Source organism: Grammomys surdaster, unplaced genomic scaffold (genome assembly GCF_004785775.1).
Source record: "Grammomys surdaster isolate TR1022 unplaced genomic scaffold, NIH_TR_1.0 225, whole genome shotgun sequence".
In the NCBI taxonomy this organism is placed as follows: domain Eukaryota; kingdom Metazoa; phylum Chordata; class Mammalia; order Rodentia; family Muridae; genus Grammomys; species Grammomys surdaster.
In genome coordinates, this window is record NW_021604670.1 from 4136368 (window position 1) to 4157757 (window position 21390).

At 42.9% G+C, this 21390-nt stretch overlaps 1 protein-coding gene across 7 annotated transcripts in view; it reads left to right on the forward strand.

Moving 5' to 3' along the window:
* The window catches only part of Elavl2 (ELAV like RNA binding protein 2), a 152377-nt gene that overhangs the window by 22810 nt on the left and 108177 nt on the right, over positions 1–21390 (forward strand). For 3 of the 7 annotated variants that reach the window (XM_028773330.1, XM_028773332.1, XM_028773341.1), the window contains exon 1: positions 582–1141. The exons of 1 other annotated variant lie outside the window; for it this stretch is intronic. The gene's annotated coding sequence lies outside the window, so the exon portion shown is untranslated. Of the gene's footprint in view, positions 1–581; positions 1142–4967; positions 5132–21390 lie in introns of those variants that run through there. 3 more of the 7 variants (XM_028773340.1, XM_028773342.1, XM_028773331.1) reach the window with 2 other exon arrangements.

Genomic DNA, 21390 nt, shown 5'->3' on the forward strand with positions numbered 1-21390 from the left:
AGAGAGAGAGAGAGAGAGAGAGAGAGAGAGAGAGAGAGACTAAAATAGAGAAATATACACACAGATACACACAGTTACCTACTATCTAATACAGATGTAAAGATTACTGGAACACAAACCGAAAAAGGCATGCGGACAAGTCATGGGTGTACGTTCATCCCTCTCAAATCAAAGAGAGGAGCTTTCGATGACTCATACATACCGGACAGTTTACTATTACAAAGAAATATGCCAAAGATGCAGCCGTGAGGGCAAATAAAACGAATCTTTCGGAAGCAGAAAGACTTAAGAGGAAAATAGATGGTGCCATATCACAAACTCTCATAGTACAGTTCCACCCTCCCACGTTGCTCTCTCTCCCATCTCCTTTTGCTTCTTGCATTTCCCTTCGCCGCCAGTGTTAAGTGTGTACCTCCCGGCACAACTTACCTTGAAACGGGACTCCATTGAGCTCTCAAGAGTGACATAAGTCCCTAGCCAATCACCTAGCAGAGCTTCGCCTGGGCGGCCTTAATAGAAGCATCTCGTCCAATCAGAAACCTGAGGCGATGAGCATGTTGCGTTGTGGCTCAACTCGGCGTATACTTCCGCGCGTGCTGCCCGGGATAGGACTCTGGCAGAGCAGCTGCACACACGGCAGTGCGGAGGCAGAGAAGGGGTTGGTGATACGGTGCTATAAATCTGTGGTCCAGTCCACCTCCCTTTTAAGACGTCCTCCCCCCTTATTTCTGTTCTCACTTAGAGATGCAGCAGCTTACTCCTGTAGCGACCTACTAAAAAGCAACACGGAGAAAGACATCGTCTTTTTGAAAAAACGTTCTTTCGTCTCTTTTCTTTGTTCCTTGGTTTGTTTTTCTTGCACCTTTTTGTTTAGTTGAACGGCAATAGGAGTAGTCTCTCCGTCTTTTTAAACTCTCTTTTTTAAGTTTCCCCTCCCCTTTCATATTTTTTTCATCATTTCTTTTAGCATTGGACTTTGGGGTCGAAGGCATTTCTTTTTATTTGCTTCTTTTAAGCCGAGCACAGTTTAGGTTTCGTGCTGTCTTAAGAGAACTATCCAGCAGCTTCTTGCTCATCCTTATTGGGAGAACTGCACCGTTACTTTAAAAATACACATACACAAAAACCTTAAGGGAGAAAGGTAAGTTTCGGTTTGGTTTCTTTAATCATTAGTTGCAGCGATGCGCTGGCAAACCCAGAAAACCTGTAAGTGAGCGGAATACAGAATGTGAAGTTAATTGCACATGTTTGCCTCATTTCAAAGCTCCTGCTTTGCTTTTTTTTTTTTTTTTTAATCTTTAGAGCCAGACTGGAAGACAGTGGACGCATGCTTAACGTACTGAATTTTTGAAAATGTCAGTGATAGAAACTTAAGTGGTAAATGTGGTCAGGATACAGCAGGCTACAATGGGAGGCTAGATGTTGGAGTGAGCTTCGGGGTTGAGGTTGGAAGTTCATTTCGTGGGAAGAGAGGGATAACTTGAATGTTGGAGGGAATGCATGCCTCTACTTTCGCAAAGGTATCGGAGGACTTGGGAAACCAGAAGCCTGGACTTACTTGCAGATTAGACCAGTGGGGAAAATCCTCAGCTTAATTGCATTAACCAGATAGCATGTGCTGGGGAGATGGGATTGCCAGATGGAATTTAGATGCTGCACCAGGCAGCGAGTTGTAGTTGCCTGGAAAAAGTACATACAGCCTGAGGGCTGGGGCTGGGCTGGAGCTGGGGTGGTTAGAAGCTGTCAAAACTCATCATTGCCAGAATTGAGGACTCTGATTCACGGATTTCAACGATCGTAATTCAGATTTAAAAGAAGATTGCCAATTTGGGGCCAAATCTTTGAGCCTATACCGGATATGAGATTCCCTTTGTTCAGAAAAGCGTAAATAAGATCCTTGGAGCTGTGTGTGTGAAGTGGCGGCTGCTTGGGAGCCTCGCGGTGCTGGGCGCTGGGCAGTGGATTCCAAGCCCTGTCCTTGGTCCTACGCAGCGGAGCCCGCCTTCCGGGAAAGGGGGATCCACTGGCAGCCGCTAGGCATCGCAGCTACCCAGGGAGCTGAGTCGGCTGTATAGCCCTCAGCCCCTCCTCGCAGCTCCCCTTCCTCGAGTAGCTATTGTTAAAACTGATGCCGGGAGAAAGATGGTTGGGGCCGAGACCGTGGGCAGACAGGCACACGCTTCATTTTAACTTTTGTGATTTCTCCGGGTGCAGGGGAAAACAGCCGGCTTTCTACTGTGAAAGAGCGAATCCGGGTAGACGTGGGAAAGGGGGAGGATGCTCGCCGGGCGGTGAGGGCGGGGGAGGTGGTGGCGGACCGAGGCGCTGGCTTTGCCTGGGAGAAGTTTAAATTATTGGCACGAGGGGGTGTGGGCGAATGTGTGCGTGCGAGCGCCGAGTGGTGCTCGAGACGCAAAGTATGGGGGCAAGCTACAAAGCTGGTCGGGCTGGTTCATCTCTCCCTGCTCCCTACCCCACCCACAGGCTGATTCCAAAAGCTAGCGCTCTGCCAGCATCCCCCCCCCCCTACTCTGCCTAGGGCGTCGGGGGGGCAAGTAGGGATGGCAAGGTGGCAGTGCCCACCCTGTAGCTCTGTGGCAGACAGGACTTCTGGTGGCCATTGTTGCTTAATTTATGCCCAGCACGTTGCTACGTGCCCACCTATTTCACGTCTATAAAGAATTAATAGGAAAGCTGTACAACTGTGGCAGATTGGAGGGTGGACAGGTTCCCGATTTTCCATTTTCAAGTATCTGTTACCAAGACAGACCTGGAGATTGGTTATCTTCTCTCCGTCCTAACTACAGCTCCAGGTTTGGTCTTATTGTGGTGAGAGTGAGAGAAATAATCAGCCATTTAGTGTTTATGCTAACACTGATGGACACGGATGAATGTCCGAGCACTTCTTCCCTTAAATGAACGGCTTCTGCCCCTTCCCCCACTCACGTACACACATTCCATTTGGCTAGGACTCTAAGCCTGCAACCTTTCTCCACATCCCTGTTTATTAGAGCGATTCCCAAGACAGTGGGAGTAGGACGTGCATATGTCTTATTTTCCGGGCCTACTATTAATTGCAACCTAAAAAGATAGGCTTAAAATAAAGGGGTTGTAACATAGACAATAGTAACCCAACAAATTATCTTCCTAAATGATAATCACTTCCTAAAGGTCAGGAAAGGGAGCTTGTGTTTTGTGGGGAAAGGAAGGTTGAGGATGTTTGATAATCCTTGTAAAATGGCTTCTTAAATGGGACATCTGAGAGATTTATCAAAACTGAGCAAACAAGTCTGTGGAAAAGAAAAATGTTGAATGTTTCAAAGTCACCTTTTAAGAGTTTAATTAAAAAGCGGCTTCCCTCTGTTATGTCTGCCATTCCATGAACCTGTCTTAACAGACTCTTGAAGGCCCCCCTCCTTTCCATCTTTTAACCAAGGGCTTGGACATTCCTTTTATAAAGCTAACCCGTTTTGTAGTTCTGTAGAAGGAAGATTGTAGACCGGGATGTGGTTTAGCCTACTTGGAAAGTATCTGTTGAGAGAGGTCTAACTTCAAGCAGATATCTTCAGAAAGTAGAGTGAAGGGCATTGGAAGGGTTTCAAGTCTAGATTAACAAATTCAGTAGGCCCATTTCTTTCCAACATTTCAAAACTGGTATTCTTAGCAATAATGCATACCTGGGACGGGAATGTTATAACTGTTTAGAGGGAGGTCAAAGAGGCACAGGCGCTTTGAGCAGTTTTCCCAGGAACCCGCACAAAGTCAGTTAAGGTCATTCAATTCTAAGTCTGATTTGGGGTGACACAGAAATGCTGGTGTTGAATCAATTAGCTATTTCTGGTGTCCCCAACCAGGGTCTCCCAAATTGAGGATGGCCTGTCTCCATTTTGACCATAATTGTTTTCCCTAATTTACTATGCCTGATTTCACTACCCTCTAGAGGGTAAATTTGCACCCCCCTCATCCCTGGGATAGAGGAGTCCTCCCTCCCCGCCCGTCGCGTGGGGGCGGGGAGCTCTGGGCGCCCTTAGCGAACCTTGCTGCATCAAACCCGCATCATGTCCTTGAAGCTGTAACCTCCGTCACGTTCTTGCGGCGACTCGATCGCCCACTGTTCAGTTCTTTCCTCCTGCCTCCTGCAATTTCAGGTAGGTATGACAGGTGATGTTTTTAAATGTAGTCTTCTAGAGGGAAGGGTTAAAACCGAAACCTTTTCAATAATAGGGAAAAAAAAATCCCAGTACGACAGGTGCTCTGGTAATTAAGCCGCCAAGCAGGTGTAAAAAACGTGAGCGGCTCTGTCTCCCGGTCTTGGGTCTGGGTCCAGGGCCGGCGCAGGTTTTTCCGGGTAAAGGGGAATTGAGCTGAATGAGGGAGCGGGCTGGGGATGGTCAGCACTCGGACGCCCCCTCGGAGCTGGGCCTTTGCCCGGCTGGAGTGGGGACGCTGGGAGGATGTGGTTCACGGCAGGTGCATGCAGGGTCGAATGCAGGATTTCTTACTTCACATCTGAAGCAGGATACAGCACCTCGCACAGGTACTCAGGGCTTATTTAGCCCTCAGATTCTGTCTAGGGAGATGGAAAAGCGCAGCGGGGCTAAGCTTTTAGTTTTCCGTCGAGGGATAGCACCTTTGGACTTTGGGCGAGGGAAAAAAGAACCTTTAAATTTTCTTGAAAAACAGGTATTCTGTGTGGATATCTAGACCTACACTTGGCGCATGCATATATGTCCAAAGTGACCCCGGCTTGCGCCCAGGTCACTGATCACTGCCCCAATCCCTCAGTGTGCTTGCAAACTTGCCCCGGCCGCCCCGGGAAGCCCAATGGAGGAGCCTGGCCGGAGCATGTGCCCCTGAGGGTGGCGGAGCTGGGCACACGCGGGCCGGCGGGCGGCGTGGCGAGCTCTCCTGGGCCCCGCCTCCTGGCGCGCTGCCAGGCAAGCCCCGCCTCCCCGCCCTGCTACAAACCGCGGGACCGCGGCGCCCCAGCGTCACTGAGGCAGCAGCCGGCCGGCAGGGCGGGGTTCCGTCGTGTTCCAGTCCGCCTTCCCGCCGCCGCCAGCGTGACTCCTCTGAGCGGTGCTGTCGGCCGGCGGCGCGAGCCGTGGGAGCTGCAGCCGAGCCGCAGCAGGCAAGTGTAGGGGGCGTGGGTGGGGGCGGGGACGGCCGCTCCTCCGTGGGCTACAGCCCGGACTCTGGGGCCCCGGACTCGGTGTCCGCCGCAGCGCTAGGTTGCGTCCGGCTTGCCTCCACCCGAGCGCTGGCCGGGCAGGCGACAACGCCACTGGCGACAGTGGAGGTAGCGCCCGCGAAGTTCCTGCAGGGGACCGGGCACCCGGCACCGCCCCTCCTGTGGGCACGGGTCGGCGGGGGGCGGCGGGAACCGAGTGGGCCTGGGAGCGGAGCGGGGCCGGTGGCGCCAGCCGCGTGCACGGGCGTGGACGTACTCTGCACCGCGGCGTGTAGCGCCACCGGGAAACTGCGCCCAGACGCAGGTGAGTGCATTGGAGGGGGCGTGGGGGAGGGGGCTTCCCGCCCCAGCGCCGGCTTCCTGTGGAGCCTTCGGCCGCCTTGTGGGAGGACACGCAGCTGCTCTTCGTGCGGGAGCGCGGCGGTGGTGTCTGGCGGGTGCCCACCTGGGACGGCGCCTGGAGACTTGGAGAGGCCACGCGGTGTGCCGGGGTAGCGTGAGGCCGTGGGCGCTCGGGGCGGGAGCCGTGGAGATCCCTTTTGCGTGGTAGGCGCAGTCGCGCGAGGTTGCAGCGGGTGGCGGTCGCATCCCGGGTCTGCCTGCGCGCTAGTGGCGCGAAGCGCGGATGCTCTGCTTCGCAGGCTTCGGGTTCAGCTAGCTCGCCCGGTGTAGGTAGCTCACTGTGGTACTGCTGCCATTCACTCTATACATTTACTTGGCCAAAATCTCTGAGGCCTTGGTGCAGGACTGGTGAGCACACTAGGGAGACTGAAGGAGCCAGGCTGACCAACCTAACAGGATTTACCCAGCAGGTGCAGAGGTGACAGTGACCAGCAGTCATCCCATGGAAAAGCTTATCCAGTTATACAGGGCCTGAGCGCAAACACAGTACCTCTAGGTGTGAGCTGAGCCTGAAGTTTTACCTGTCCAGACCGTCATTTAAAATTGTGTGCATATGCCATCTTTATGATGAAAACTTCCATCATCTATCTTCTCTTTATGTTTTCTGAGATTGTGGGAAAACAATCTGGTAGATTGTGGGAAAAATAACTGGTAGATTTTCTACCAGTTATGTGCTTTCTTTTCATTCCTTTCCCCAAAGAGCGAAGCTAAGCAATGCCTAGATATAATACCTTCTGAAAGGACAAAAGAGCTTTATAAAACAGTTTTTCTTTCCATCTTATCCTTAACCTTAATAATTCTGTTTTCACAAAAAACGTAGCCCAGTGTCAAAACTTAACGCAAAACGTCCACTGACTTGAGTGCCAGTCGGATATTTTCCCCATTCCCCTAAATGAAACCTTTTTGAAATACTACTTAGTTGCGTTAGAAGGCAGCCTTTTCTAGAACCTTTTGTCCAGATTTCTCAAGTTTCATATTTTGTGCTAGGTGATGATCTTTTGGTGGACGCTGATCTGAAGTCTCCATTTTGGTGTGCAGGATTAAAAGCTCTCCAGGATCTATCTTCTTTCTCATCTGACATTCTGGGTATGCAAATGGAGACAGGTTTCTGGATGGCTCCGAGAATTCTTGTCTTTATTTTCCAGCTATGAGGGAGGTCGACAAGTCCATAAAGAAACAGATTCTCACCATCTCCCTCAACCCTTTTTTTGTGTTCCTACGATTAAAACGGGCTCCTTGTTACCTGTGTTGTCACAAGGCATGAGGGATTTTTATTTGTTTGTTTTTCCCTTAAAAGAGTGATTCCTAGGTGTTTTAAGTCTTTAGTTCGAATCCAGGTCTATACGTGTTTCCTCCGCCGTGTAGTACATGGTGTTGGGGATTAAGCCACACCACACTGTTCCAACTGCTGACAGTATTCCAGTTCTGGGTCCTGGTCAGTATCACCCAGCCCACCTGTTTACCTGGTCATTGTGGAACCTGTTTGACTTAGTGAGATTTGCTAGTCATTGGAAGTCTGAATTGGTTTTGAGTTCTGGTTAGTTGTTTATAGGTTTTCTTCGGGAAAGAAACAAAGTTCAGCCTTTGTTTTTGTGATTTTAATTAAGACTCCATGCATAGTAGGTTAAAGCTTCCGGCCCGGAAGCCACAATTCCTCCTCCCTATTCCTTGCTAAGGTCTCCGTGCTTTATATGGACAGGTGGTTTTGGCTGAACCCTACAAACTCACAATTCCTCCTCCCTATTCCTTGCTAAGGTCTCCGTGCTTTATATGGACAGGTGGTTTTGGCTGAACCCTACAAACTATCCTCAGCTCTTGGTTCTTTTCTTTTTAACACAATAATTTTTTTTCTTTCCCGTTTTCTCTTCTAGAAGCAAGCCCCAAGTTTTCTTAAAGGACACAGCAGAGCCGTCCAGAATACTCTGACTGCTAAGTTATAATCAAGTGTTTCTCTTGTCTCGAAAAAAAAATTTTAAAGTCAGTGATATTTTTATGGCATTATTAATATGGTATAAGGGCACCAGCAGCACAGTGGCGATTGTCCCTTAGGCTTTTTTGTTTTCCTTGCCTCTGTAAAGGACAGTATACTTCGAAGTACACTGGTCATCTTTAATTGTTTATCTGACTGGTAGGGTCAGTTCCTTTGCTCTCATTTGAAGTCTTAAGTCTACCACATTGTCACATTTTCATTAGCACCTTAATCTCCCATGATATTTATATGGAGTGGAGGAGGGAGTGAGGGATGCTGGAGAGCTCTTCACCTTTAAGTGAGGTGGGGTGCCTCTGTATAGGCAGGGTTACCTTGGGCCCATGATACTGCTCCACCTCAGTTCTTCCTGTTGCCTTGGATCTTCGCTGGACAGAGCGCATTGCCCATTTCTGATGGTTTCGTTTATAATTTAACATGGTGCTTTCTTAGAGTCAGGGCTGCTTCCTGCACTCTGGGATCTGAACAGTTTCATGACTCTCCCTATTTGCCTCATGTATTTTGAAATTAAGAAATTTTGAACAGAGGTACTCTGTTTATATTTTGTGTTGAAACCTACAGATTAGGTTATCCTGGTTAGGTACGTTATTTGGTCATTTTGTTGATAACTAATTGCAGGCTTCATGGACTTATTGGGGGCCACACCCTGCTCTGGAAGACACAAAATACATAGAATATTTGCTTGTTCGGGCCACTTCCATTTACTGATGATACTCATAGAATACACATGTCGTAGTTTAATGACACATCTGGTATTGTATATTCTAATTTTGGAAGAACAATTGTGCATTTACTTTCTTCAAGATGAGAACTGGCTTATGGCTAGTTGTTTATTATTTTTAGATTTTAAGCAATATACATTGACGCAGGAAAGAGAAGATATGTAAGCTTGAAAAACAATGCTTTAAGGATTTTGCACAAAAAAGTATGGTTTTAATGTAAGCTTAAGTAACAACTTTCACAATCAGCACGAATTATATATTATAAAATCCTAAGTCTTGACTAGTGTTTAGGAAAAATTTTAGTAAGAAATTAACTTGATATTTAGCTTGGTCATGTACTTCATAACTGTCACTGTAGTAAGGTCACTAAGAAAATTTCTCATTTCAACAGAAATGTGTATCTTTGAGCCTATAAGGTAAAACCAAAGGCAATTCTTGTGTGGCAACACTATCTTAGATGTATTCTCAATCTACCCAAGATACTGATCCTGTATTTCTGGACATTGGTGTTTATACAAATAATCTGCTTTGACAGGGTGCTATTTTCTGAAACTATTCGGGAGGTTGGGAATGCGTCATTTTTACTGGCGCTCTTAACTCTGTTTCCTTTTTGACTGTTGCTGAATAGTTTGTGCAATGACACGTTTCCTGTTAAGATATCTTCATATCTAAAGGATAAGGGTTTTGGGAAGCAATGTGACATGGGAAACAGTAAAGAAGGTCATATGCGTAAGTGTCATGGTATTAAAACAAAATCAGTTTATAATCTCTTTAACAACACATTAACTGTGGTATTTAGTCTTTTTTTTTTTAAATGTGAAGTTTCCTATTATACATCTATATTGTTAATTTTATAGTATCTCTTTCTGACTGGAGGTTAATAGCCAATTTAATGACAAACAGCTCCTGTTTCTCACTTAAAAATTTCTTAGTTTAAAAAAAGGACTTTTTCTCAGTAAAGATATTTGTGTTTAAAGGGTAAATAATTTTTTGTTTGTTTATAAAACACTGAAGGCTTTGTTTCAGTGCCATGTCCAATTTGAGTTTGTAAGTGTAGGAATCTTATTTTTTCCTAGTCCAATGTAATAGTGGTAGATTAGCATATGACTTTTCTCTCTAACTTAACGAGTTTGTCTCAAAAATTAATTTATAAAGTTGGAGAAAGGAAGTTAAAAAAGATTAGTGGTTTTTTTTGTTTTTGGTTTTTTTTGTGTTGTGTTTTGTTTTTTTTTTTTTGGGGGGGGGGGGCTTTTTTTTCTGTAGCCCTGGCTGTCTTGGAGCTTGCTCTGTGGATCATGATGGCCTCAAACTCATAGAGATCCACCTGACTCTGCTGGGATTGAAGGCGTGCACCACTGAGTTTTTTTACATTTTAAAAAATACCATTTTTATTAGTGGAGAAGAAAGTCTTGTTATTAAAAAGAGGAAATTTATATTTGTATTAACTGTTTGTTTTTTCCTCCACAGTTCTGTTGCTGTGAGAATTTCATTATTTTAACAACTTTTAAGACTGTATTAGTGGAATATCACCAATCTATTTTGTAAACACTAGGAGGGTAATAAACTCTGTTTATTCAGAGTGCTATTTTATTCCATTTTATTTCACTTTCTTTGGGCCATGGTCAGAGTTACTTTAAATTTTCCTTAGATACGTTATTGACTGATTTTACTTAGAGCAAAGGGTGCCAGCTGCTTTGTAATGTTTTCTTTTTTTGTATCTCCTTTTTGTGGAGTGTATAAAATAGCAGTGTGTAATATTTAGGATCTGAACATCTGGGAGCATTTGATCAAAGCTTTTATACCCATCTTACTAGAGAAATCCATACACAGATACCATAGCATTTTTTACCTTCTTGACCTCCCGAGCGAAGATGTTGAAATCCGATTATTAAAATTTGGAAGAGGGTTTATTTAAAATTTAGACACTGGAATTGCAGTACTCTGACCAGAGCCTGTCTCTAGTTGAGGTATCTCCATGGGCCTGTAGCTTTCTTTGAACAGTGACCCTGAGCTTGGCTGTTTTCCTCCTCCTTTGTTTTAGGGCCCATCCTGGTTTTGTCTATACATATCACACATGTAAGGCCTCCATCATGGCCAGCTTTCTGCTGAGTTGCTTTGTCTCAGTCGGCTATTGTCACTTAGGTTCAAATTCTTTATTTAGCAGAGCTAGGTGGAAAATACTAGGCTAATTTAAGTGTAGTTGCTTGTCTTGGATCTTTAAACAACTTCTCCCCCATCCAACCTCACTGTCTTCATCTCAAGGAGCAAGGTGAGCATATTGATAGTGAACTGCTCTGTGAATTGTAAAAGTGTCAGTAGGCAATCACTCTAAATTAGTTTTCCATACTTTTGGCATTCATTGTGTTGTTTGTGAATCCTCTGTAAGTCTCTTGTTTTTGGTTCATGGGGTTGAACCTGGTTTCATGTATGTTCAACCCCAAGTTATTGCTTGTAACACTCGCTACATCTATAGCCATTTAATACACTACACCACTAATGTTCTCTTCCCCAAGAATTTCCCATCTTTCAGTGAGAAATCGATTGAGCATTTACATGAAAATGACCAGTGGATATTTTCTTGGTTTGAATTTGGCTTGCTTTCTTAGTGGAGAGGGGGTAGGATCTAGTTCCTACATCACAAAGTGAAGTTTTGGGGCTACATTAGGCATGTTTCTCTTTCCCCACCCAAATGACAAGCCATGGATGGATGCCCTGCCAAATAAGTTACTGACAGTGCCCACTAGCCTACTTTTTTACAGATGCTTGAGGCGTTTTGTCCTTCGGACATCATTTGGTCTATTAGAATTAAAAGAAATATTTCTCAAAGCAAATAAGTCACAGTATATTTGAAAATTGGATAAGGTAGGGAAAATATTCCTGTAACTGATCATACTTTGTCTTGTTTCCTTCGAACTGTTTTTTTCAAAATAGAACGTGTGACATTTCTGTTTCACTGGCTGCTTTACTGTGGTGGCCTCTGGTGACATGGTGTGGGAGGGTCCAGGGCAGCCAGGACGGAGCATTCCGAGCTGTGTAATATACACAGTCTATATAATCGGGGTATTTGATCATCCACACGAGGTATGTCTGTGTAAGTTTATTCAGCCCTGCTCTCCCCCAGGTGCTGTTTACTACGGGTTGCCTTTTTTTTTTTTTTTTTTTTTTGGCGTAGAATCTGGGTGTTCATTTAGGTCTACATCTGTGAATGACTTGTTGTCTGTCTATACATCCCCCATCATCAGGACTTTTGGACTTCCTACCATCCCTTCCATCGTAGTCAGTGAAGGTGAACTAGCCACACCTTTTCTGTGCCCTTTGACCCCTGTGCATTAGCACTTGTCCCTTATTTATAATTCTGAGCCTTGCTCTAGTTTTCCTCTGAGATTCTTAATCTCAGCCAGGGTTAGGTGACACTAATTGTTTGATCCCTTATTGTCCTCTTCTTCCGGTACCGTTTCATCCTCTCTAATGGGTGTTCTTACATTTCACTCCCCGAATGTCTCCTGTGACGACATGAATCTTTGCTGTGAGAAAGAGAAAGGGATATGTACAGATGCTTGCCCCACACATGGCTCACAGGCAGTGATGACCTACGGCTATGTAATATTGCCTGAACCATATTTTTTGTATTTTTTGTTTTTTGAGACAGGGTTTCTATGTGTCGATCTGGCTGTCCTGGAACTCTTGCTCTATAGCCCAGCTGGCCTTGATCTCAGAGAATAACCTGCCCTGCCTCCTGAGTGCTCCGATAAAAGGCATGTGACACCACCGACCCATTTTTTTTTTTTTTTTAAAAAATAAGGTCTCATGTATCCCAGGCTGCTTTCAGATTTTCTGGGTAGCCAAGGATGACCTTGAACATCTGTTCCTCATATCTTCACTTCCAGAATGCTGGAATTGTAGTTTCTATGGTGCTGGGGATCCAGCTTCAGGGGATGTGTGTGCTGGACAGACACTCTGCCTGCTGAACTGCACCCCTAGCCCACAAGAACTCTGTATATTTAAAAGTTCTTAGTCATCGTCTTCGTTAATGTTTGAGTTTGGAAATTTCATATAAAGACCCATAACCATATTTATTGCCTCATGGAAAATTGAAGGGACCCAGCAACAGAGCACACCGCTGTCCACTCTGCCCTGAAGATTTAAGCATGATTTTGTTGAGTTTGGGAACACTACCTGTTCTTTGTAGATGTTTGTGATTGTGACAGACACTATAGCTCCCAGAGCCACAGAGATTAGAAAGTTGACTCATATAAAGATTTTGTATTATTTTGAATTATTCTTTTGTGTATATTTGAAAATAATCTTTGAATTATGTTAGATTCATTAAAAATTTAGATCTTGCCTCTTTTACATCATTTAGAGAGATGCTGTTTTAGTCTTTTCTGATAACCTTTGGTTGAAAAGTAGTTTTTCTTTTAGAAGATAACGGTCTCTTTCTCACTGTTTCTTTCTTTCCTCGAGGGCTTTTAGAACTTAGAACCCTCTTGCCTGATGCTTGCCTCTCTCTATTTTTAAAGATATTTTGGGTTCAGCAGAAGATACCTGGTGTTGGGAAAACTAATAGGATGTTACAAGCAGTTTAAAAGAGACTCCTGGCCTCCTGCTAGTCTCATTGCTGATGGTGTCAGCTTAGAAAAGACATTCTCCTCTCAGATGGCTTCAAAAAGAGCTGATTGGACAGGCTACCAGGTGTGCGGGTTATATGTGTTCCTCTCCCTTCCTCCCCTTATTCTTTTCTGCCTTCAACCCTGTCTCCCCCTCTTTAGAAACAGCAGGGCACCTTTAGTGAGCTCTCTCCCATGTGTGCAATAGAGCAAGCTGATGCGCCAGCAGAAATAGGAAGAGGCACCACATGTCATGTTTGGACCAATGCTGTAATTTTATTTTACAATAAGGAAGGTGGATATTATTAATCCACTCCTGAGCATAATAGCACGATTTGAATAGCAGAGAGCGACTTTGGTGTGTGTTAATGTCTAGTGAGATGAATGCAGATGAATGCTAAGTAGGTGGAAAATGTCAGTGTAGAGCCTTCCCTTCGGTGACTTTAAGCACTTAGATTTCTAGTTAACTTTTTGTTCAACCTGGCAAACAGATATGAAGACCTATTCTATCAAGCCAGCATTAATGCATCTCCGGAGGATGAACAATGCCCACAAAGCCCTGCTCTCCTGGCAGCCACTTGAGCTAGGCCAGTTATAACGATGAATCAGAATGTGTCCCTGTGTTGAACATCTTAGAAAAACTCTTTGGAATAATAGGAGCTTAATGCTGGCAGTTTTAAAAATTGGCACAGCCTACATGGCCCAGCTAATTTTTTGATGTTATTTTGAGTATGAACAAAAGTATATCTTTATTTTTAAAATGACTTTTGCATTAACGCTATTTATTTTTCAATTAGTACATATACACTTTGAGCTTAAGTCTTAATTAGCTATGTTCTTTGATGACCTGATTCTGGAGATGAAAATGTTTGTGTTTGATCTTTTCTGTAGTGTATAGTTGAGATGCCTGCAGGGTGTCTTGGCCATTAGGTGCTGGTGAAGAGTTGAGAATAGGTTTAATAACCTCCCCTAAACAAAAACAAAAAGCACAGAGGGTGGTTTCCCTCTCTAAAGAAGGTTGGGAGTGAGTCTCACCCCAGTAAGTACTTAGATCCATGTGAGTGGTGTATATGAAGCCTGTGCTTTTGTTTTTATACTGGCAGAAGCCAGGAAGGTTGTGTAATACTTTGCACCATCACATGATGAAGTCCTTAGATACTTGAGTTTTGCAGAAACACATACAGCATTCCTTAACTGTCTGTTTAGGTGAATAGACAGAAAATGTTAGGTTATATTAATCACATAAGCATCACCTAAGGCCCCAAGAGTTTAAAAACTAATTGAGAAATTGGGAAAAGGGATTTATCTTTGTGTTCTGGGCATCAGTAAGCAGGTGAGATTCTTGTACACTTCTTTGGGGACAAAAGTGTGGCTTTTTCCAGTCAGTTGGTGATGTATTTATTTACTGTTTTTGTGCCTCCTTCTTCCTCCTTTTCTATGTTTTTTTGTTCTTTTGATTCTCTTTTGTGGTATATGTGACTGTTCCCTGATTTGCCAAGTACCCAGTCATAGGTGAAAAATATTTATGTAAAACCTGCCAAGTTTTAAGTTGTGGCTGCAGAGAGATGCTGAGAATGTCCAATTCTGCTGTTGGCTCAGAATGAGTCCATAGCTCAACTTTTCTCCAGTTTTAGTCGCAGTAGCATTATGTATATACCAGCAACTTTCTTTGGTAAATAAGTTTCCTCCCCTCCCCTCCTTCCCTTCCTTTACTTTTCCTTCTCCTGTAAAATAAAACTAGCTCTCTTCTCTCCTCACAAAAATTATTGTGTGTGTGTGTGTGTATCTGTGTATATGTACATAACACAGCATCTATGGAAATTAGAGGACATCTTTGTGTATCTGTCTCCTCCAGTTTTACATGGGTTTCTAGCTGGAATTGTAGTCACCATGCTTGCATCGTTCCTACCTCTGATTGTTGAGTCATCTCACTGGCCCACAGTTTTCCCAAAACTTTCATAAAGTTTATGTTTCTTTGGTTTTTTTTTTTTAAGGGCTTTAGTTTCAAGGTCAAGAGACAATAGGTCAACTGTTCATTTGTTTTATGGGGGAGGGATTTGCATTTCCTTGTGACTTCTCATGCCCCATCTCCTGGGCAGCTGCTTCAAGTCTTCTCCTGTCATTTCTTGTCGTCCAGTCTACCAATACCCTTTTCATAGTAGCAGCATTTATATATGCATATTTCATTCTGAAAAGTGATTTAACAGCCTGTATGTCGATCACCTTGATGTGTTGGAAAGGTTTATTTCCTCAGGCTGTTTTCACAGTCATCTGAGTTTGGTTGACTTCTAAGACTGTTCTGTGGACAGTAGGGGGACTTTAAACTTCAAAAACAACACAGTGTTTAGGGTCTGAAAACAGCAGAGATACCTGGTTTGGTTTTTGTCTTTGCTGCTCACCTCTTAGAGTTCAGAGAAGACCACATCAAGTTGTCAGTGTGTTGAGAGATGGGTAGCAGATAACTCGCTGTGTATGCTTGCTGACTTGATGTATTCCCAGGAAGATAGAGCACCTGGCAGCAGAACACATGGTTAGTATGTCAATCACTGGTACAATAACAAGAAAAACAACAAAAGCAACAACAAAAAAGGATAACATTCTGCAAGCAACAATTAAAAGATAGTAAGCCATTGAAAGTGATTTTTTTCTTTTTCTTTCTTTTTTTGAGTCAAAAGATAAATGGATTGTTTGCTTTTATGCAGTGAAGACATGGTTGGAGGAGCCTTGTCATTTGCTCTCTTGGGAATCATCTGTGAGAAGAGTGAGGCTCCAAGAAAGCAGCGAGCAGGAGCAGTGAAGGAAGGTTCTGACTGATTCCCAAATTCTATGCCTTTTTTCCTGCTTGCCCCAGTGAAGTTCTCTCTCCCTCTGGCAGTCCTGCTGGCTCTGATGCCTGAGGCCAGGTCCATCCACTGGCAGCTTTAAAGTCTGGAGAATATTTACTTCTGTTGTGAGCATTTGTGATAAAGTGGGTCACCCAGCAGCAGTTGTGCCTTATCTTCATCCTAATTGCTGGGTTCTTCAGTGGTGGGGCCAGCTGTACCAGCTTATGTTTTCTGCAATCTGCAGCACTTCAAAGGAGAATGACCACAACTTGTTCCTTAGGGCCGGGATTCTACCCAGGATTATGTTAGGTCTGAGACTAGGTGACTGCTGGAAAGGATTCCTTTAGCAGCCTGCTCTCGTCCTGGTGCCAGCTGGCAATCTTGACTTGCAGAATTACTTTTTGGAACTGTATGAAATAAGGATATGGGTTGTTTTCTATAAGTGAGGGAATGAAGACATCATCTGCAGACTTATTTTTGGATGCTGTTAAGATCAAGAAAGAAGATTGAAATACTATACGTTGTATTCTCAATGAGAGTGACATTTGATAACCCCTGTTCTTTGTAGTACAGATTTTTCGAGACCTGATCTTTTAAAGCTTGCTACTTTTGTGAAACAAATGTTTTCTAAATCTGGTGGGCTTTTAGAAATATCACTTGTTTTATTTCAAGAAAGAAAAAAAAATCAGTTTGTATGTTCAGTAAGACACAGGATGTCCAAACGTGAACCAAGATGGACAGCCCTAGGGTAGGAGACTCCTTGATTCTCTCCCCTCCAGGAAGGATCAAGGTCAGCTCTGCCTTTCTTCAGCTTCCTCGTAGAGAGTTGGTGCCAGTGAATGGGAAGGAATGCAGATTCAACATAATCTGTTTTCACACCTTGGTCTGTGTACAGTGTAGGTTCAGGCTACCTTTGCCAAATTTGTGTAAACTCCTGGTTAAGAATGCAGATAATACAGAGACAGATGATTTAGTTTTGGGGAATTATATCAAGAATGTTTCAGTTGCATTTTATCAGAATTTGATTCACTCTAGGAGAATTGTAGGAAAAATATTACTTTCACTGTAATTAAGCTGTAGCTTTACATCATACTCGAATCTTAAAAATGTCCATAAATGTGATTTTTATCCTCCCTATCCCCCAAAGCTGGGAAGCATTAAGTTCATGTTTAGAACCAAGAAGCAGTAGCTACATGCTGACATGCCTTTTGATTTCCACCTCAGTGTGGATTGTTTTACTTATACAGTATGCACGTTCTCCATGTGTGCTGAGTGAGACTAGTATAAACTGAAGTAAATAAGTCATCAGATTCAACAGGGTGCCTCTGGCATGAACTTCCCCCAATAGGCTGTGTGGGATGGCAGAGTGGAGCAGAGCCAGCAGGTGGGGTCCTGCTCAGGATACTCCACACTGCTCAGCTGTAACCTAGAGCAGTACCTGATGAAGCACAAGTTAAAACAGTTGTTGAGAATTTAAAGCTGGGAAGGGTTTTACATCTTTCTATTTTATAGGGCATGGCAGTGTTACTTCTTCAGTTCTCTGAATGTAATTTTTAATTAGCATATACTATGACAGATTTTGAGAAAAATATTTTTCTTTTTATAATTTTTTGTTGCTTTTTGTTTTTGCGAGTGGTCTCTCATTGTGACCCTTGGCTGTCCTGAATTTCACTTATAGATCAGGCTAGCCTTGAACTCACAGAGAGCCTCCTGCCTTTGCATCTGGCCTGCTGGTGTTAGAGGTGTGTGCCACTACATCTGGCCTTCCTCTTCCTTAAGGAATTTTAGTTAGTTTTGTTTTGGTTGATATATTTTCCATCTTTCTGTCACTTTGAAAGAGGACCGTGGAGCAAACAGGAAGGAGAGAAACAAATCACCTAAGAGTCTCCCACACTCTCATATCCAAGGGTTCACTCTTTGGTACACTTCTGGAAGAAACAAGCCTCTCATTCAGTCCTCAGCAGTCAGCCATTCCGTGTGTTCCCCATACTTAGTATTTGCTATTGGTTTAAAGAAACAAGGCAGATTGGAGCTTTATTATATAGCTTGTGAACATTTGAAAACAGCCACTGTGCTTTTTGGGCAACTAAAGCTTTTACTGGTAGCTTTTACAACTTCGAACTCTAGACAGAACTTAAAACACAACCCACTTTTCTCTTGAAGAGGCAAGATGGCTCAGCTGGTAAAGGCATTTGCCATCAGGTTTTTGGGCCTGAATTTGATTGCAAGGGCCCTCATGACAGGAGAGATGGTCACAAGTTGTCTTTTCATACATGAGTTTGCTTATGCACCCTGTTTTCATATAAAATCAGTGTAAACATTCCTTTTACGGCTCTATTTTTGTGTGTTTTAAACTTTATAGTTTTAAAGTGGCTTTATGACTTCTAAGATTTTTTTTTCTTTCTGACTAATCATCAGTTCTTTTGATTGTTGATCCAATTTTGTTTTGCTTTGTAGTAGTTTAAAAATGATTTCATTGCTACTCTATACATGCAGGACTTTTGTTTGTTCCCTGTGCAAAGTTAATCTGTGTAGTAAGCACCTGTACTTGTACTGTGTGCTCTTTCTGGTCTTAAGTACTGAGGAGGTCGGATCTATGACAGAACTCAGGATTTATTGCAAAGGGCATGTATGGAAAAGGTCTGTAATTTATTATTTACAGTTTTGATTTGTGCTGTGAATGAAAAGAGCCTGTGGAACTCCTAACCTGGTAAGTGATGTTCAGTGAAGGTCATTCATTTGATGAATTTTTTTCTTCCCTGATAGCGCCTGTTTTCTGGCTGTGCACAAAGGCAGGCTTTTAGTTGTAAATTTTTAAGGTACTAGGTTATCAGGTGTGATGGAATCCTGTAATTTTTATTTTTCTTGGTAAACTGGTAAACTTTGAGGCTCAGGTCTAGTCTATAACACCTGGTTTGTATCCACTGTAGACCTTGAAATCTTTAACAGCTGGGATATAGTTTTCATCTTTCCTTTAAAGACAACACAATCAGGCAGCTGTTGCTCTTGTAATGAACTATACAGTGAGTGCCAAGCCTCGCAGTCAGGTTTGTGTTCCTGTACCCTTTCTTCCCTTCACTTAAGGCTTTGAAAAGAGACTGTCTGGGGCTCATTTTGAAGTAAAATAAATACTTTTTTTTCTTTCTTTTGAAACAGGGTCTCACATGTATCCATGGCTGGCCTAGAACTCCCAATGTAGACTAGGCTTGCCCCCCTCTCCCCATTACAAGAAATTGGTGTCCTTCTGCTTCTATAGTGCTGGGATCAAAAGCATCTGTCATCAAAAGTAGCTCAAAATAGTGCTTCTTAATAATTGCTTGTTCAGGGTGTTGATCCAGGCAGTAACAATGTAAGTATGTCTGTTGATATTTTTGCTTAGCTTAAAAGACTTCATCAAATAACCCAGTTTGATTTTGCCATTGATGGAATTGTTAATTTATGAAAAAACTTTTCACAATCCCTCTCTTTGCCAGACCTTGTTGGCAAACCACTTTATTTCTTTAAAACCTTGTGTCCCTGTGCATGCTGCCTTAGTGTCTGAGTATCTAGACGGCCTGGTTTCCTTGATGTCTTCCATCCAGGGGCCATGTTTTTGCCTCGTCTTTCAAGAGTTCCCAGGAGAAATAGCTGTGAAGCCCCCAGCCCTAACACAGAAGCTATCTCTAGTTGATAATGTCTCACAAAGGGAAAATTAGTTTTCTTCAAATGGAGTATCACTGACTATACAAAAGGGCAGGCCCATATCCAGCAGTAAATGGCCAACACACAAGGAACTCAGTGGTATTTTTGGAGGTTTCTGTCTCATCATGCTTTGTTTGGGCTTTTCTTCCCCCCCCCCCCCCCCGCCTTGTATATCTTTTGCTTATATATTAAGGTTTATGATTTTGTTTTTATGGGTTTTCTATGTTTGTGAAAGTTTGTGTTTCAGCGTCTGTGTTTTTGTACTGTGGCTTACTCCCCTCCCCCACATTTTATTTTGTACTATTCTAGTTTTTTTTAAAAAATTTAAATCTTATTATATGCATGTTTGTATGCTAATGTGAGAAAAAGGGTGTAGCTTTGGGTGGGTGGGAAAGCAGAGGGGGAGGGTATGTGGGTGGGGAAGATCTAGGGAGAGAAAACCGTAAATGGAATATATTGTATGGGGAAAATCTGTTTTCAATAATAATAAAAGTAAAATACTGTGTCCTACCCAGCATTCATTTAATGTTAAAAGGAGTTACTGTTTGTAATTGTCTTTAAATCCATTCTTGCAATGGAGAGACTCAGACAGTATTATTTGCAGAAATCTTGTAAGACACACTTTTTTCTTTCTCTTAAGGGTGCATGTGTGCATTGGATATTGAATCCAGGGCTCATACATATTAAGGACATTCTTCACTGCTCACCTACAGTCCTGTTCATACATTCGCCTTAAAATGACTAAAGTGATGTTTGTTCACTCTGTAAATCTTAAAGGATTCTTATGTATGTTTGTAAGAGCATTTCTGAGCAGTCAGAAATGACAAGCAAGAAAGGAGAACAAGAAAACAAATCCCCATCTGACTTCCTTTATCCATAGAGAGTAGAAGTAAACAGTACACTGAGTGTATAACATGGTATCTTAAAGTAGTTTTCTGGTCTGCTTATTGTAGTGTTATAGTTACCTGAAATGCTTTTAGTTTCTCAGGGAAGTTAAAATCTGTTTTGTTTTGTCTTGTCTTATTTTGTGTTGTTTTAAGTATTACCTGGTTGTTTTTGGAAGGAAATCAGAACTTTGGATTCCTTTAGTTTATGCTATTTGTAATTGATGTAACACGGATATGACAGTTTTCTAGTTGGACTTATTTCATCAACTCCAGGCTTGTTTTCCTTAGGAGTGCAGAAAGAAGCCACTGAAACTATACACACCAACCTTCACTCTTCCTGGAATTTTTAGAGAAGGAAAAGAAGTGCTATTTGTGGCCCGAGTAAACAAGGTGGGAATTGGGGAGCAGGTGAGGAAGGAGTATCTGGGGGAAGCAGGCTTTAGCTGCCTTGGATATCTAGACTGTTTTTAATGATGAACTAAATTGATTTGAATTTGTAGGACATTCTTTACATGTTAGGCAAGCCTTTCACCTATATTGAAAGTTTTACCATTAATTCTACTTTTGGTACGTACGGAGGATTGGACCTATGGTTTTCCTCATGCTAGACAAGTAGACAAGGGCTCCACCTTTGAACCACATCCTAAGCCCTTGGCTCTTAACTTTTATCTTTTGAAATAAAGTTTCATCCAGTTGTCTAGGCTGGTTGTAAACTTACTTTTCCCAGGCTAACCTTATATTTAGAGTCTGAATAGAGTTGCAGTCCCTGAAATAGCTAGGATTCTGGTTCTGTACCACTGGGTCTTGCTCAGCCTTGTTTCTTGGACCCCATATTTTTTTTTAATATACTAAGTTCTGTTTAATTTATTTTATGCGTATGTGGATTTTGTCTATATGTCTCTGAACCACATGTATGCAGTGCCCATAGAGGTCAGGTAAGGGTAGGTCTGGAACTGGAGTTATAGACTATTGTGAGCTGCCATATGGATGCTGTGAATTAAACCCAGGGCCTCTGGAAGAATAGCCGAAGCTCTTTTTTGTTTTGTTTTGTTTTGTTTTGTTTTGTTTTGTTTTGTTTTGTTTTGTTT